Source organism: Neolamprologus multifasciatus, chromosome 23 (genome assembly GCF_963576455.1).
Source record: "Neolamprologus multifasciatus chromosome 23, fNeoMul1.2, whole genome shotgun sequence".
In the NCBI taxonomy this organism is placed as follows: domain Eukaryota; kingdom Metazoa; phylum Chordata; class Actinopteri; order Cichliformes; family Cichlidae; genus Neolamprologus; species Neolamprologus multifasciatus.
The window spans coordinates 1145396-1164418 of NC_140460.1; the positions used below are offsets into that span (position 1 = coordinate 1145396).

Sequence of the window (19023 nt, forward strand, 5' to 3'; positions counted from 1 at the left end):
TCTTTTAACTTTATGCATCAAGCAAACATTTAATTATCTGCAACATTCTCTGACTGGAAGAAATTAGTTTAACATTTAAACCTATTTTCTGCACATTCCAGCACATAAAATAAAATATTTTGTGTGTTTACACTCAGTCTTTCAAATAGATGCAAGTAAAACACAGCAGAAAATAAATAAAGTCAAAGACTAGCGGTCCTGTTGCTCTATTTTCACCTGTAAAGCAGGAGTGGGGTAGGCGGAGGGTTACCCTGGTGCAGGTGTGCTGCGGTCAGTGGAAGAATCCGCGAGTTTCTCTGTGAGTTTCCCATTACGTCGTAGCTACTCGGTGCTTGTTTGGAAGTTTAGGGTTTTTTTCTCTGTAAAAAGAAGTTTTCTTCCCACGCACAACGGACACTAATGTTTTTGTCACTTTTTATGGAATCAAACTCAAAGTAAGGTCAGTACTTCCACGCTTTAAACGCTGCACGCTCATACTCTCTCTGCACTCGATATATGATCCATTGTTGATCTGCACACAGCTGTTGTCACGAACGTCGCACTCGCTTACGTCACTGTCATGAGACATTCTCGCAAAAAATCACGGTTTTAGTAACGCAGTAACGCAGCGTTCCTACGGGAAAGTAACGGTAATCTAATTACTGTTTTTGCAATAGAAATCCCTTACTTTACTCGTTACTTGAAAAAAGTAATCGGATTACTTTTTTCTGATGCTGACACATTAGGCTGGAGCCAGAGGCATTATCACCATGTTCGTGGTGTCGGTGTTTTGCTGTGCTGAAGCCCAAACTGCACTTTTTATGCTTGTGTTATATTTGTATGTTACTCAGGACTAAGTAGCAGATATCCATGTGATGCTATCATCAGCTAATAACTTAAAAATTCGCTAGAATTTGGTCACTTTTCTCTCTATAAAGCCCAACGTGGTTAAAATGCTCAGAAGCATCAGCGTGACTATGATATCTTTCATGTTCACAGTCATTCAGAAATCATTTTGATCCAAACATTGTGCGTCTTTTTTATTTTCTTTGTTTTAAAAACTCTGTAATTATCTTCCATTAACCTCTTCTTGTCATCCGTTGGGCTTAGGTCTCGCCTCGTCTCTCTACCGATTGCTGCTATTGTCTTCGTCTTTGTTCTTTCCTGCTCCAACATGCTCTTTGTTCCCGGGATAAGCGATGTTATCTTTTGACACTGAATAGAAATAAAGCAATGCCAGAATTCTTTCTCAGGCTCATTTAAACTTTATTGCATTCAATCAGTGCTGGGTTTGTGCTGAAACACCTGCAACATCAGAATAAATCATGCATTAAATGAACATGCTGGCATTTAGAAGAATGCACTTCATGCACCGTTTCTACTGAACACTTTGTTCAATTGAACACAAATCATAGCCAACGTGTCAGTGGTACCACCTGGCTGAAACAACGCCCTGAAGTCGGCATAGAGAGAAACCCCTCTCTAACCTTTTCACGGGGTAATCTCCTCCAGGTCTGAATGAAGCATTTATCTGCACAAATCTCAAGTAATGGAAACATAATTTTATGGCGGCAGCCAGGATCAGTGGAGGTGTGGAGCAAATTCATCACGCTTACCGATGAGCTTCCACTTTCCTCTGGGTATGAAATTTTCAAGCACTTTTCCTTTTGTGGCTCCAAGTTGCGCAGATTCCCATTCGCTCATGATGTGGGGCTGCTGGTTACACAGACATAGCAGACATTTCACTGGGTTTAGCTCACAATGAGCCCAAGTCTCAGTCTGGCCTTTGACGGCACAGACAGGTGAAGCTCGAGGGGCGTGTCTGCAGGCGTCTCAGGAGGAGAAGGCAGGATACAGATGAAGGTTGAACAGAACTACAGGATTGGGTTCATTAGTATAAACACCTACCCATCGGCTCATGAAACATTTACACGTCGACGAAGGAAAGGACAGTCGTCTGAGTCGGGACGCGCTTCCACGGAGACGTTAAGCTTCAGTCTGACAGGTTCGGGGACTCTGGTTTGGATTTCATCACCGCCTTTGGCTCGAGGCGAGCGTCACGTCAGTTTAACGCAGCAACCAACAGCAGCTGAATCTCGGTCTCGCTGCTGTCGCATGTCTGTAGGCTCCACTCCTGTTCCTGCTGAACTGAGCCAGTTTTCAGGTATAACACTGATACCAGTTCAGTAGGCACAGGAGGGCAAAGCCCAGAAACAACTGTGAGTGCTGCAGCTTATTTTTGCTCACATCATTGCAGCGTTAGAACAGCAGCAGCACCAAGTTCAGGGTGATTTACGCAGCAACAGGCAAATTTACTGCAGCCACGCAGCTCACAGTGAGCAGTGGGAGAATTTGTGATCACTTAAGACACTTTTATTTCAGGAAAGAAGGCGTTTTAAGTTAAGTTGCACTGGTGTTAATTTGCTAAAAATCCACCCAAGAAAAATGCAGCGACAGCTCAGACCAACATGAAATCAATCATGTTTATCGTAGGAGAAGCTTGGAGACTTTCAGCTAAGGGTGATAAAGTGTGGGAAGGTTAGTGCGAAACGCTGGCATCGACGTCCTAAGCTGCCTCAGTCGGACGTGAAGTGGCACGCCCAGATATAGTTGACATTTAGCACCACATTCCTAATCCAGATGCAATCTGAGGCATGTGAAAGAACACATTAAACCTGGGTCACATGGCCTCGCTCAAACGATCTCAAATATATTTGGCATGCACCGTGATTCCTGCCAGATGTTAGAGGTAAGAAGACAGTTGTTGCTGCAGGCAAATGAAGAAACAGTACAGCTTGTCTCACCTCTGGACCATGTTGCACAAGCACGCTGCCTGTGGTCCACAGAAGCAGGTGAGCCGAGCTTCTCCCTTTTCCCACCTAATCTCTCCCCCCTTCTCCTCCCTCCTTCTTTCCTCATATCCGAGATCATCAGCTTCTTTCCATTCAGCGGAACAAATCCCCCAACGTTGAATCCACTATTTCACCTCAGGCACTGAACTTAGCCACTGTGAACAACACATAGCAGGGATCAATGCTCACCAATTAGCTAAGCTCTGTGCCTTTAGCAAGTGGGTGGCAGGCGTTCGAGGGACCAGAGCCTCACGCAGACCTTTACGTGACTGCTCACCGGTAAAGTTGGCGGCTTTAGCGCCTGCAGTGCTTCGGATGTTGAGGTTCGCGTTTGTGTTTCGGAGCGTGCTGCCGGTGTAGGATCGGGGCCGCTAAAATCTAAAATCCGAGAGCTGAAACGTGAGCTGACTCCAAAAGTTACTTCTATCACATAAAGCTGCACGGCCCTCGCGTGCATTTACATCGACTTCCTGTCGCGTTTGAAAGACGAGACGTGTGAAGAGTTTGGATTTCAGACAGCTGCACGTTTAACGGCGGCCTCGTGAGCGCTTCGACACTTTCTGTGCTATTTCACAGCTCTCTTTGTGAGAAGTCTGCTGAGAGCTGATCGCCGTATCTAACTTCACCAATATTTGACTCCATAGCAACATCCAGCATCAGAAATCAACTGAATCCAATCAGAGCAGCTAGGACGCAAAAGCAACTCGACAGCGCGGTGAGTCACCAGCTGAGCTGTGAAGGAGTGGAAATCCCTGGCAATGTGATTTTTGTTTCTCTTTGTGCATCAAATCACGGTGCCAGGAACCCTCCCCACCACAGCCGAGGTAGAGAGGCTGCATCCGCCCTCCCCTGCCCTTTGTAAGGTTACGTCCTCGTGGGCTCCAGATGCCTTTTCCCCACAGCAGCTGTGACCTAAAAGAAAGGTGGAGAAAGGAAAAAAGAAGATTTGAGACACTCCTGGGGAATAAAACCTGTATATCAGAGCTCGAACTGATCTGTGATTCGCTTCATCTCGCTTTCGTAACCCTGGAGTGACAGATGATGCAGCTTATCTGTGACAAAGAAATAAAGATTACATTTGCGGGGTGAGAGGATGAGTCTGCAGACTTTTTCTGCTGCACGGATCAGCAGGAAGCAGCAGATGTGGAGACTAGTCGGAACATGCAGAGCCAGCTACCTGGTCAGTTTGTTTAAAGGAGCTGGAGGGCAAAAATAAAACATCGCTTGTTTGAAATGGCAAAGGCAGCGCAGAGCGTTTGGTCCTCCTGGAGTCAGTATGCACACAATGTCAGCTCAGGATAACAGGAGCAGAAGGAAATCTGCTCCTGTTTTAAACAGAACAACAACAAGTACAGCAAAGGGACTCGGTTCTGTTTTGTGTCCAATTAAACTGGAGAGTTTCACGTGCAGATTACGAGACACAGGAGAAGAAAAACGTTTTTTTGTCTTGTCTTTTATTCTTGCAAAAGTCTAACGTCACCGTGCATTATTATCCTTTGTTGTTCTTGTTTATGCTGTTTTCCAGGGAAAATTCCAGGCCCACCCTGGTGGGGCAGAAATAATGACAGGATTGTTGAGCAGCACTGAGGGGGAGGTTAGAGTCTCAACAGTTTCTCCTTTATTGCTTCTCGTACGTCGCCGCCGTCTCCTCTCCCTCAGTTTTAGAGCCGAAACCATGGAGCCTTTTCTCCATCGTGCTAATCCAGATCAGATGAGCGATATAACCCAATTGTCTCATGTTTATTCCCTTTGTTAGCTGGATGAGAAGCTTGAAGCCACTCCTCGTGTCTGATTGTTAACTCTCAGGCTAAAGAAAGCAGCGAGTTCACGGCGAGGCGTTTCTAAGCCTCACTGATTAACGTGTTACGGCTGGTTTGTTAAATCTCACTTTTACGGTCAGACTACATCTCGGCAACTTCTTGGAGTACCTGGTGGGTGAAAGGGTGAGCCACAAAAAGAAAAACAGTCCAACACAGGTATATAAAAAACACTTGCTGTGCCTCAAATTGTGTACCATTATGTGCGCACACTGCATGCACAGCTGCACAAAGGTCACCACAAGAACCTGTGTGGTTTACCCGTAACGATCCGAAGTGAGTGTGGAGCAGTGCACACTTCACACCTGCAACAGTTGCCGTCCAATTAATTTTCTCAGGGAGAAAATTCTCGGAAATTTCTCCCTCACAGCAGGCGGACTGTTGAGGGACCGCTGGGTTTTTTAAAAAGCAGGATTTCTTTTACCCGGAGATGACAAATAATGATAGCACCACTTTCTCCCACCACAGGGACACGACACGATAGGTTAACGCAGCTTATGAAAAGAGATTGTTTAACCAGGAGTTTCACTTCCTGGTTAAATGGATGTTTAAGTAGAAGCAGGTAAGCAGAACTCGAATGTGTAATGGAGACAAAAAAGCTGAAGAAGTAAGAAACAGAGTAAAACTTACCAATAAAGTGACTGATCAGACCAAAAGAGACACGCGGGGGAAAGAAACACTAACAAATGAAGTAATTAGTTACTCTGAAATATCTAAATAAACAAGCGATGAGTCAAAAGAAATAAAAAAGTAAATCATTACAATTACATGTTTTACTCAATCCTGCCAGGCGACCCACCCAAACCCCGACCGGTAAACCAAGAAAAGTGTTACCAAAGTTACCAATCGGTGCTTTCAACTAATAAACACAAGTATGTTAAATGAAATCACATGCCACTGGTGCATGAGGTTACTGTTTGTTTGGCATGGAGTATGGAGACAAACTGTTCTGTGTAGAGGAGGCGGGGTCAGACACTCAGCGAGCTGTAAATCTTTGCAAAACACCCGCAGTCAGATGCTGCAATCGGCGTTTAGATAAGGGCACAAGCTGTGTTTGATTGGAGATGATGATAACCTGGTAAGTACACATTGTGTAATATAAGTCTCAGTATGAGACACAATGAAAGCAGAATGAGAGACAGAGCCTCGGACACTTTCTCTACATTTAAGATCGGGCTACGTCACGCCACCACGGGCTCAGGCTGCGGAGGGATTCCCATGATGCACTGCGTTTCTTCACTCTGCGTTCATACGTCACCGCTGTATTTAATCAGTAATAATTATTCAACTTTACCCGAAACTGGTCGCAGCAGATGGCCCCGCCCCTCCCTGAGCCTGGTTCTGTTGGAGGTTTCTTCCTGTTAAAAGGGAGTTTTTCCTTCCCACTGTCGCCAAAGTGCTGCTCAGAGGAGGGGGGAGGGGGGGTGATTGTTGGGGTTTCTTCCTGACATTGTAGGCTCTTTATGTTAGAATATAAAGCAGTTTGAGGTGAGTTTTGTGAGTTTGTGCTACATAAATAAATAAATGATGAGCCCACAGGCAGGGCTGGACTGGGACAACAAATCAGCCCGAGCATTTTGACTAGTGACCGGCCCACCATATTAAAGCCATAAAGCCTTTATAATAAACTTAAACCTCACCATCCTCCCTATTCTGGGAATTCTAATTTATAATTACATATACCTCACTAATAGGGCTGCCAAAAAAATAGGGAACCACTCCCAAAAATGTTTTTAATTGAATGCACGTATAAAACAAATGCAAAGAAATCGATTATTTTTCTCCAGTAAATAAATAGATTCAACATCTTTCTTCAACAGAATTGCAGACTGCTCAGATGATACCTTAACAGAGGAAAGAATACTATAACTTACTAGGATATATACTAGATTAATATTTACTGAATACAATAATGATTTCTATACATTTTACATCAGATGAAAACTGTGATTGTAAGATTCAGATAATTATTTGTTAAAAGTCAGACATTTTAAATGAGAATAAAAAAGAAAAGTATATCTTTGTGCCCCCCTCTCCCTGTTAATGCCCTACCTGCCCCCCTGGCAACACTTTGCTAGATCCGCCCCTGCACAGTTACCAGCTGTCAGCTACTTAGAAAAGGATCCTGGTGTTATTTGTCTCTCAGAAACAGTTCATAACTTCAACTCATCCATGTCACCTAAAAGGTAAACCTGTTTCTCCATCAGCTGTTCAGCTCTGATGATTCAGTAAGGACATCTCCTGGTTTCATCTTCATGTTTCCCTCTCACCACATATCCAAACCGAGACCAGCAGCTTTACAGCTGTGGCTCCAGCAAACATCAGCTGATACTAGAAATTAATATTAAATAAATTCTAACAACAGCTGATCAAGCTTAAACGTGCTGCTGTTGTTTAGCGCAGAGAGAAAAGCCGATCAGCTGATCATTGATCAGTTTCATGATTGAATTAGCAACTTTCCAGCTGAAGTAGTGCGGGACAAACCGCGGTCCTTTTCACCTCAACTTTAAAGTTCGACCTCCTCGGCTGTAATTGGTCCAGCCCAGAGTCGACCATGACCAACTGGCCAATCCACCACCGTTCATTTATACCTTTAAAAAAAAGAAAAGAAATAAAACACCATCGGCCATAAAAACGAAAAATCACAAGCGGCCTACGATGGCCAGTCCAGCCCTGCAGGTCACTTGGGAATGCCACGTTTCATGGGAACAGTTTTGAACTTTAAAACATGAATGTAGTTTTTTAGCACTTTGCACTTGTTTTAATGGCTCAGCCTAACCAGAGGTTAAAAATATCTGCGCCACAAGTCTCAGAATGACCCCACGGCTAACAAAAGACATTACAGGACCCCAAAGGCCTCTGTACGCATTTTTAAAAATGTCCTGCGGAGCCCGAGTACACGCTGTGCAGCTAACGAAGGCGTGTCGAATCCTTCAGACAGAGAAATATGTCTGCCCCTCCCTGCCAAGGAATCATGAATAAATATGTTTGTCGAGCTTGTGAGACGTTGAACATAAAGTTGTGCTTCACTGAACAGTAAAGAGGAATGAGGGATTGCCTTTCTGCACGTGCGTGCGCGCGCGCCCTTCATTTGCATGCATGAGTTGCAGCGCGTCTGTGTGCGTCTGTGTGTGTGTGTGCGTCTGTGTGTGTGTCTGTGTGTGTGTCTGTGTGTGTCTGTGTGTGTCTGTGTGTGTGTCTGTGTGTGCGTCTGTGTGCGTCTGTGTGTGCGTCTGTGTGTGCGTCTGTGTGTGTCTGTGTGTGTGTCTGTGTGTGTCTGTGTGTGTCTGCGTGAGAGAAAAGGAGAAAACAGTGAGTGAATGAAGGGAGTGGTCACGTCCTCTAACAAGTGTGAGTCACGGTTTGTTTGCAGGGTGTGAAGCTCGAATTGTGAGAATAGCTGTCGACGTTACTGTCAGCTTTAAATTACCGGTGACATATTTTCTGACGAGCGGGCCGAATCACAGGGCGGCACGCGGAAGTTAGACGTGATAATGGTGAAAATAAAATGTCACCTCAAAAATAACCATTAAAAGGTGCTCAAAAACGGCTGCTTCCCATCGTCGCTGTTGTGTAAATGTGATGCCTCCACGTTGTGTGAGTGTCCACAAACATAATTCACAGCCTCGAGGAGCTTCTCGTTGTGCGTGAGGCTGGAGGTGTGAACCAGTCACCGCATTTAGAAAGCGCAAGGTGTGCACTCTCAGCCGAACAAACTGACCTCATTCACGCGGTTTACATGATCTGGCAACGCTGAGCTCGAGAGCCAGGTGAGGACACACACACACACACACACACAACCCCGTTTAGCTATCTTCGTGAGGACCTTCATTGACATAATGCTTTCCCTAGCCCCTTACCCTAACCATTAAAAATGAATGCCTAACCATAACCGAATTGTAACCCTGACACTAAAACCACATTTTGAGCCTGTCTTCAAATTTGTGAGGACTGGGTTGTGTGTCCTCACAAGTGACTGTTGGATCTCACAAGTATAGTAGAATGCAGATTTCGGTCCTCACAAAGATAGCTAGACAGGAACACACACACTTTATCTATAACATGCAGACATGAAAAAATCCACAGCATCTGCTAAAGAAATCACTTTGTTGTGTAATTCTACTCTGTCGGTCGGCATTGTTTTTGCAGGGGAGATGTTGTGATGCATGGGGTGACCAAAGGTGTAAGTTTCACACGTGAACGCTGAGCTGACGTCACCCAGCATCTCACACGTTGGTGCCGCTGTCATCTGTCAGCCTTCTCTTATAAAACGCAGCCAAAGTGCTGAGAGCGAAACATGGGAACAAGGAAGAAAAAAAGAATCGTGTGAGAAAGTGCAGCGCCGGGAATCGCTGTTTCTTTCAGCAAAGTGGTGACTTTGTTTATAATTAGACTTACATTTGCCCCTTTATTAGGCGCACCACGAGAGCCTAATAACTCAACGAGGTGGTGGGAACGTTCTTCAGGTCCATATCGACATGGTTTGAAAAAGATGTTTTGAATCTTTAATTAAACCACTTCTCTATTGAGATCTGGTGAATATGGAGGGCGTTAGAGTGCACTGAACTCATGGATCCAGTTTAAAATGACCTGAGTCTTGTGAAAAGGCATGTTGTCCAGTAGAAGACGGGATAAAGATGGTCAGCAACAATACTCAGGAAGACTCTGGCATTTAAACAATGCTCACTTTTCCCCATGAGACTCAAAATGCTAGAAAAAGTTTTTAAAGTGCCTGAAAATATCCCAGTGTGGTCTTCTGCTGCTGTAGCCCATCTGGTAGGATGCGTTCAGTAATACTCGTCTTCGTGTCTTGGTTGTCACTTGTGGTTATTTGAGTTATTGTCGCCTTTCTTTGGCCTTGAAGCAGTCTGGACATTCTTCTGTCTCTGACTCCAAAAAGGTCTTTTTACCCAGAGAGCCACGACTGTCCTCCATGAACCCTCCAGGCGTTTGTGTGGGGAAATCGCAACAGATCATCAAACACTCAAACCAGCCCGTCTGACACCGACGACTGTGCCACGTTTTTTCCTCATTCTGATGCTCAGTCTATAAATTCCTGAGCTGCTGCCGTGTGATTGGCTGATTAGATATTTCTTAACAAGCAGCTGAACAGCTTTATATTTTGACTGTCTGTCATTTCATTTTGCAAACAGCTTCAAACTGCCAGTTTCCTTATTGTGTAACAATCCAGCACCGTACTGTGGTGGACGACTAAGCAAATAAAATGTTGGACAGAGGGCCAGTAACTGACATTTTCTGAAAAGACTGCCTACATAATCACTAGGGGTGCAACGATACTCGTATCGATATTGAACCGTTCGATACAGTGCTTTCGGTTCGGTACGCATATGTATCGAACAATACAACATTTTTAATTTATTTGATCAACTTTTCTTCTGACGATGCTGTCTGTGTTGAGAGCTCAGTGGATCTGCGCTGGACAGTGCAGCCTAGGCGGAGTAGTCGAACACAGATTCACTGAGCGCAGGGCAAGCTAGCAGACAGAAGCTAAGCTCGTTGCAACATGGCAAATTGAACCTCCCCCACCCTCATTCAGATCTGGCCTTTGGAACTATTTTGGTCTTCATGTGACGTATGACCCTGATGGTAAGCGCGTCATGGACAAAAGTTAAACAGTATGTTGGATGTGCCACGCAATGCTCAATTACATGGGTGGGAACTAGTGCGTTAGCGCAGTTAGCTTGTTAGCGCAGTTAGCTTGTTAGCGCAGTTAGCTTGTTAGCGCAGTTAGCTTGTTAGCGCAGTTAGTTTGTTAACGTGTTAGCCGTCCAGCCCCATGCACGGGGCGATCCGCGGTAGCTCGTTAACGGAGATTTGTGGCGAGATTAACGCTGACAGCACTAGTGGGAACACAACGAATATGACTGCACATTTACTCCGACATCATCCTCGTGCAAAGACAAGTGGAAGCAGACAAAAACAACAAGCACGCATGCTACAAACTTTACCCGAGTCATTTAGACAGCCGTTAGCACATGATTCTCCTTATGGGGACCTGATATATTTAATATGCTGCTGAGAATATAGCCCAGAAGAAGCGTATAGTAGAGCTTTTATTTTGGAAAGAGACATTTCTCTGTAATAAACTCTCTTTTCCAAAGATGAGTGATTCCTCAATCAGATAGATTTATTATTTTATCCCTTTGTTGTTTCAGCAACATTAAATTTAAAAACTGTACTTTTGAGTTAAAATATATATTTATAATTTTAATAAATGACAAATTAAAAAAGCATGAACATTTTTTTGTATCGAAAAAATATTGAACTGTGACACCAAAGTATCGAACCGAACCGTGAATTTTGTGTATCGTTGCACCCCTAATTAATCACCTTTACCGAGTACTCGGTGACTTCATTCTTCCTCTTAGAGCTTTTTTAATTCAGCCACACAACATGAACTGAACGGGGTCGTTTTAGACCAGTCGTGCAGTTGTGCACTTACAGTTTCTCCTAGGACTCTTCAATCTGTGCTCTCTACAGATTAACTAACCTTTGCATAAGTGTTAGCAGCCCATCTGCAGACAGGCTTTCAAGCATTGCTCAGGCTCTAATCGCTGCGGTGTGTTGTGAGGGTTCATGTTACAAAGCATCTCTATACAAATAAAACAGATTGCATTAGAAACATTTTGGTTTATGGATGCCATAAAGTCAGGCTTGCTCTTTTTGATACAGCAGTCTATAATATTTTAAATGAGTGAATCCATCTAAAACTTGTGCAACTTCACAGAACTGACGAGCACCGAGCTCACTCAGTCACTGCTCAGTCGATTTGAGATTTCAACGTCTTTTTTCGTCTCCTCGCACGACTTCACGTGTGAGCAACCAAGAGAAACGCCGCCATTGTCCTCAAGGAGCGACGTGACCTAAATATGTATCACTGTCAGCATATTGAAATGACGCCGCTGCTCCCGCCTTTCAACAACATTGAGACGAAGCTTTTCACCCTCTCCTTTCAAGTGTCGCTGTTTGGAACAAATACTTGTAATCTGACATGTTACACTTCCTTTGCTTTAAAGGTGTCAGTAACTTTCCTCGTTTTACTCAGGAACTGGTCAACGTCGCTGAGCAGAGCAGCTTCAGGCTGTGAAATCTTTCCAAAGGTTTTTTCCCGTCTTTAAAAGAAACGGTGTCGTTTTTTGTGCACAAACAAGAGCAACATCCTGTGAACGCCTCTGAGGAAAGATCGCTGTTATTCTTGCGTTTCAACACCTATCGCAACTTGTCCTTCTCAGTAACCGCTGGCTTTTAGTCTCCACCACCATTATCTCCAACCCATTTTTACATATAGGACACAGCTGACAGGTAACCCCCCCTCCGAGCTCAACCAATCTATCGTCTGTAGGTAACTAAAGACCCCACGGGCATTAAAAAGACATTACCAGTGTTCGTTGGGTCTGGGCTTCATTATTTAGCTCATTAGATCACTCATTCTCAATAAACCAGCCCTCACATGTGACTGATGAAAGGAGCAGACATCAAGCTGCAGCTTTTTCACATGTCCCATTAACAATAATCCACTTTGCATAGCGTTAATGCAATTTGGCAGAGATGTAATTTCATGCAAAATCAATCACTACCGACATTTTCTTGGGAAAGCAACAAAAAAGGACAGAGACTAAACAGATTTGGGAGTTATATGTTAAAAAGTACCTGGTGCTAAAGCACACGAGTGCTGTCTTTAAAGAGGAGCTCACTCACCTCACAAGAACACAGCAGACATGAAAGAAAGCAAAAGATCTGGTCCTCTGCTCTGAAAGGAACATGATCGATTATAATGCATGAACGGAAATGGCACGGCTGCATTAAAGCCTCTCTGAATCTGATAGCAGTAGCTATTTCAGCTATTAGCTAATAGCTGCGGCTGCACTGATAACATTTTGACTGGAAGGGAAAGACTCTCAGCAAGAACCTGAGAGGAGCTGAAGCCTGAGGGAGGCATCGGTGCAAACCGAGACAAAAATGACGCACAAATGATGGCACAGTGTGCTCGAGGAGGAAGAGAGGCCAGGTGACGCAGCACTCGGGGAGATAAACGCACACATGGTGACATTAGATTGCCGGGTTCGTCTGAGGACGGCGGGATTTATCATATTTATCATAACTCTAATAAAGCCTCTGCTCCGAGCTAAACCACTCACTATTTTAATTTGTGCCACACCCTAGAAGTCGTCTCGCTGTACTTTTAGACAGCTCGGAGAATAAAATCCTGACCTAGCTGCTTGGGAGCGAGCCCCGACTGACTACTGAGATGCATCCGTCAGCATGGCGTGTGAGAAGGCCAGGAGGAGTTGGCGTGTTCGGATTGTGACCTCTGTAACCGACAAGCTCCCTCCCACTCCAAGCATGCGATCGCTCCACAAACCGAGGCCTGTTTTTCCACCACACATGGCTTCAATTGGAGGCTACTGCTGCCGCTGCTGCTGCGTCTGCAGCTCTGAAAAAAGCAGCGGCAGCAGCAGCCAGGCATAGCACAACAAAACCGATTATGAAATCAGTGACCAGCAAACAAATGGAGCCGGCGCTGTCGCCAAGTCGTTTGGCAGAAGAGGAAATGGCTGAATTGATATTTTGAAAAGTCTTTGTCAGTTTGTGCAGAAGCTTTGAAGCACGCGTGTGCGCGCTGATGTGTCCGCGCTGATGTGTCCGCGCTGATGTGTGCGCTTGTGTGCAAACAGGCCTGCATTTAAAGTCGCGCTCCAGCGCCAACAAGGCAAGCTGTTTACTACTTGGTTGGTCATAAAATGTAAATATGCATCAGTCGGAGCGCTATCAAAGGCTCCTTCATTGGGTTCCTGGCTAAGATGGCTTTGGATGTGTGCTGTAATTGCCTCGGTTCAGACAGAAATTCTCTGTGGTGGGCGAACGGCCGCTGAGAGAGCCGAGGGAAACCATGCTGTCCTGTACGCTCGAAAATCCTGCAGTTGATCTGAGGGGAAGCAGCGGACGCACAAAGTGCAGGGAAACCATCAGAGAGGAGAGAAGGACCGTGTGGCTGCACACACGGACACACACACATGTGCACAACAAACTACTGTGGAGTCACACCAGAGTGCATTTGCAGGGGAAAACACACGCACACACGCGTGTTCCCACTCCCACAGACTCTATCAAACAACAAAATTAGCAGCTGAGCCCAAATAACAAACATCTGCTCATTGTTCAGGGGACAACGCCCACGTCAACATCTGCCTCGAGCAGGAATCTGAGCCGTTCGGCCTTTTTCGAGTTACAGCGTCGCCGTCTAAGACCTCAAAGGCAAGTCTGGCTACTGAGCGGCCACCTTTGTGACACCCCTGGGGAGTTACCAGCTAACCAGGCCGATGTTCAAGTAAATAGCAGGAACAACGGTAAAGCTGCATGCATAAAACACACATAGACGCTCGTTTGAATGTAATAAAAATGGTTAAAAGGTCAGTGACTTGGCCTAATATAAGGGTATACAACTTTTAGCCTACTAGTTTTTGATGATTCACAGCAATAACTTCATTTTATGGCTCAACAATCATCTCTGACGCGTCTCTGCGTCATCCCATCAGAGCACTTTAACAAATACTAATTCATGCTATGGATACATTAAGCCAAGAGTTGTCATTCAAGGCAATCGGAGGATAATGCGCTGATTGCATTTTTCAAAATGTAAAAATCTCAGTCCCGATTATTTTGCGTGTAATTTCAGTTCAAGTGGTTTCTCCGAATTTAAACGTTAAGTGAGCACTTACACATCTGCTGATGTTTACTGACACGTTTGTCTGTGGAGATGAAAGTCAGGTAATGAGTTTGAAAGCTGGATTTAAAATCACACACATACAAATTATATGTAAAGTATACAAACAGCTGTTAAAGGTGGATGCTGAGAGCAAACATGGCCTAACATCACAAAGAGGCAATAACCTCAATATGGTAATCTAAGGGCACGGCTATGGCAGTGACGACAGAAGCCCCACCCCTTTATTGTTCACGATCTTTTGTTTCTGAGGTGCAACCAATCAGAAGAAAGTTGGCGTAAAAGGAGGGCGGGTCTTAGAAGAAGAGGAGCTGAAACGTCCTGTTTGAGTCGACAGACTTTACAAAAACAGGACGCAAGAAGGAGAAAAAACTGGAAAGTGAAGCCAAGGTGGGAACTGAGCGACCGCGTCGGTTTCAAAAAGCGTGTAAAAGTCTGCGGACTTCAACTTTCCTGCTGGGTTTATGAGCTCAGTCGCTTGTTTTGGTCAGAATGAATAAAACGTTGAGGTCATTTGGTCAGTTTTAGTCCTGCTTTAGAAAGTTTTATCGTGCGCTGCCTCACAACGTCTGACTGACAAGTCATTAGCAAATGAGCGTGCGGTTTCATCGTCAGTCCCGCCCCTCGCTCGTCACATCTGGTTTCAAAACAACAAGATGATGATGGTGAAAACAATCTCAAGGCAGGTGACATCACGGTAACTGCGTCCATCTTTTCTAGCGGCTGTGTCTGAGGAGGAACAGGGCCCAGAACAATCAGGACGACTGATGGTTTCCAAGAAATGATGAGCTGTGAATAAGAGCAGGTTCCCCTTTAAGTCCTTTCATTTAACCGTCACATGTAAAAATAAAACGTCTGCATCTTGATTGTGTCTCACCGCGTTTAGGTCACGCAGGCTTTAAGAGTTAACTCTTTTGCAACAACACAGCTGGCCTGATACATTTCCAACGTTCGGCTTTCATAAAGCAGATCGTGTTTCCGGGCGGAGGGGGTGAGAAATCTGTAATATCTGTAATATTTGGTGTGAGATCTTTTTCCCAGACATTTCTATTTTTTAAGTGTTTTTTTCTCTCCCAGATGTTCATTTATCCGGGTTGTTATATTCTGTTTCGTGCTGGGCAGGTGCCAAGTGTTGCTCACTTGGTTTGGATAAATAGTCGCTGGTTTTCTACTGGAGGGCTGATGAGAGCTGCGAGACTCAATTATCCGCCTCAGCTGGGCAGGAAAACAAAACTAATGGCACAAAGTCACAAAAAGATGCTTACAGCTGCAGAGTCGGGTATTAATTCATGCTCTGATTAACGTTGCGAGTGCTCCATTAACTTTAAACTCGATTCATTTCTTTTTTATTAGCAACCATAAAGAACTTAAGACAATATCGCACAAACATACTGCAGAATTTAATTTAAATACTATACATTTCCCTTTAAACAGCTTCTCTATCAGCCTTGCCCTTGTGTAACATGTCTCTTGCACATGGGAACAACTGACTGATTTAGCAGACCCAGATAAAGCCTTGGAGCAGGTTCAAATATTCGAACTATTTGTCCAAAAATGTTCTGTGCACTTGGCTTTAGGGATAGTTTATCAAATCAAACTCCTTCTCCAAATAGTGCTGAGATTATGGCGTCGTACAAAACCCCCCTCAGTCATGAGTTTTCTGAGAAAAAGTGCTGTTACAGCAGCCTGAAGTCGTGCAGGTGTGTGTGTGTGTGTCTGCACGCAGGTACGTGTGAAATATCTGTTCTTCTCTTTGCAGCGATCAAAAATAAAACCCAGGTTTATTCAACTTTTATAAAAGCCTTTATTGATTTAGCGTCACAGAATCCACAGCGTTGCGCTTTAAAGTAGCCTCGACTAAAAGGAGCTAGTTTCCATTTAAGCCGAAAACAAGCCGCCAGATTAAACCGCCCGTGTGCGATCTCTCCGGCTGAAAAACTAACTACTTGTTTGTCACACAGACAGATGCACCGTCTTCCCTAAAAGATCAAACCGTGGCAGGATAAACGCCGTAACGTCACAGCGATGGCTTTGATCAAACGTGTTATCTCGCGTTTGTGAAAAGTCAGCTGCCAAAGGAAAAACACACAAAGAGAGCACAACTAATATCATTTGGAAAAGCAGCAGCGAAGTCACGGGAGGAAGACACTCAAAGGGGAAAAAGTGTGTGAGAGACAGAGAGGGGTGTTTGCCACTCACCATGCCCACAGGTCCGCTCTGGCTACATGGCAAGTCTGAGTCACCTCAGAGTTCAGATGAGGGTATGCACTAAGAGTTGACCCCACGGACCGATTCCCCGGCTGACTAACTAACCATCTGACTGGCTAATGACTGACTAGACAACTGCATCGCTGCCAGGCGGTGCCAGCGAGGTCCAGTCTCTGCTCGGCGGTGAAATCCTCAGAGATCTCGCTCCCAAAGCTGTCCTGTCCTCCTCCGTCCAGGGGCCGGTTCCCCGAGCTCGACGGCCCAGCCAGGAGCAGTGAGAGTGGGCGAAATGAAGATCTCTCCTCGTTCCCACAGTCAACCAGGAGAGGAGAGGAGATCGCTCTGTTCCCATAGAGGTCAGATGTGGAGTTAACACACCCGGCCAGCTGGTTGGTAACTGCTGCCTGCCTGCTACTGGAGTTGTCTCCCTCCCCCTCTCTCCCTCTGTCTCTCCTCCCTGCAAACCTGATAAATCACTCTGGAGACACAGCAAGAACAGCGAGCCACTCAGCCACTCGCACACAGTCAGGAGTTACAGTAGAGAGAGACTTTCAACCATTGTCCCAGGAGATCCATATGAGAGTCTGGAGGCAGCGCTGCCAGATCTCCTCCTTCCTCCCCTCCCTCCTTCCTCCTCCCTCCCTGCCTCTCCTCTTACATTCCCCTCTCTAGTTTTTTCTTTTTACAGCCTCCGCTGAGACGCTCTTATTGTGTGGCAATTGCATTAGCCTTTAGTGAGCGATGTATGGCTTTTAGTGTCTAATGCAATGTTGTGTCTCCCCTTCTTTATCTCTCTGCTTATCTTTCTTCCCTCTCTCCTTCTCCGTCTCTCGCCCAAGTGTCTATCACTTTGACATGTACACGTATGCATAGACACCTCCTCTCCTTCCTTCTTTGCAGTTTTTCCTTCTTCCTCTGTGAGTTACCCTTAAAGGGACACCGTCTTTCTTCCCTTCCTTTTTCCTCACACAGGTGCTTGGGTACTCTGAGGGAGTCCAGGTGCAGGATTATGTTTCTGGAAGCTGAGAGGCATCGATTGTGTTTCTCTGTTTGCCTTGCGATTGTCTCCAATGTTTACCCGCTATTACGGGACTAATGGTCTAATGTGCCTTTGCAGGAGATAAGTCTGTTGAATCAATGAAACAGCAATGGGCAGAAAAGCCATTTAACCACTTATGGTCGCAAACATTAAGAAGCAAATTTTCACAAATTCTAGAGAAAGATCAGATGAGTTGTTCCGACTCATTTCACTCGATAATGGGACTATGCTAAGTCATTTTATTTAAAAATGAAGTCAATTACTGTGCTTTGATGGCGTGCGTACAGTCTACAGTGTTAAATGTGCCGTAAAGTGAAAATGTGAGTTCTTTAGACCACATTTTAAAAAAATCAGTTATATACTGCTGCTTTGAAGCCAGATATGAAGATGCTTGAACGACGGGGTTTTGAGGCTTTGCAACTGAAATCAACTTGTTGCGCACACCTACACACCAGCCCAGCAACCACTGGTAGTGAGCAAGCGATGGGTTTGATGTCAGGCCTCTCCTCTTGCATATGGGACTATTTCTTCTCTTGGGAATGGACCAGTTCATGTGTAGGGCCTTGAGCACTCAAACATCTTATACACGCATTTAAATAAGCACTTTCTATGTCTAATTGCTCTGAACGAACGCAACTAAAATGAACCTTTGCTGCACATCCAGGGATCAAACCACCAAATTTCAGATTAGTGGCCACATCCACAGGAGATGCCAACTTGCCTGCTAACTGCTCTCTGAGCGAATCTGTGCAAAGTGTGACTTAGACAGTCCTTCCCTTAGCTTTTAAAGTAATGCTTGTTTACCACTGTAGGCGATGCCTCCATAGTGTAGTGGTTCCTGGTTTGAGTCCAGCTGCAGACGGAAAGTCCCTTTGGGGCTGTGTTAAAAACCGTGCATGTAAACAATTGCAACTTAGATTTAACAGTATGTGTAATATATTTCCTAAATTTGTGCTGTTCTGTTTATTGCCGGAACCTCCAAACAGAAGAAAAAGAAAAGGTAGCACTTTCTTTTACAGCTGGATAATAAAGGGGTAATAGTCGGGTAACAAGTGGGAAACAAGAGTGTAAATACCTGTGGTAATGTGTTGCATTTGCATTTTGCAGCTCTGTCTTGTGCTTATTACAAAGAAACTACCACAGGTAATTGAGTGGTAATAACTTAGATATTACCAGATTATTACATTCTTGTTTCTGCCTTGTTACCCTGCTGTTACCACTTTATTACAAAGCTGTAGTTCCACATTGTTACCCCCAGTTTTGGGGCCCTTATTATCCAATTACAGTGTAATATTACTCAAGTAAAATAGACTGTTACTACCATGATATTACTTGGATATTAACTGGCTATTACTTTTGTTATTGCATAGTAATAACTTAGAT

General features: G+C 44.7%; 1 long non-coding RNA gene across 1 annotated transcript; it reads right to left on the bottom strand.

Annotated features, from left to right (window-relative positions):
* Window positions 1-1074: 1074 nt before the first annotated feature.
* LOC146490619 (uncharacterized) lies at window positions 1075-18216 on the bottom strand. Its single transcript, XR_014872346.1, has 2 exons — window positions 5333-18216; window positions 1075-5289 (listed from the first exon to the last, which is right to left on the bottom strand). It is a non-coding gene; the product is annotated as an uncharacterized LOC146490619 (long non-coding RNA).
* Window positions 18217-19023: the final 807 nt, after the last annotated feature.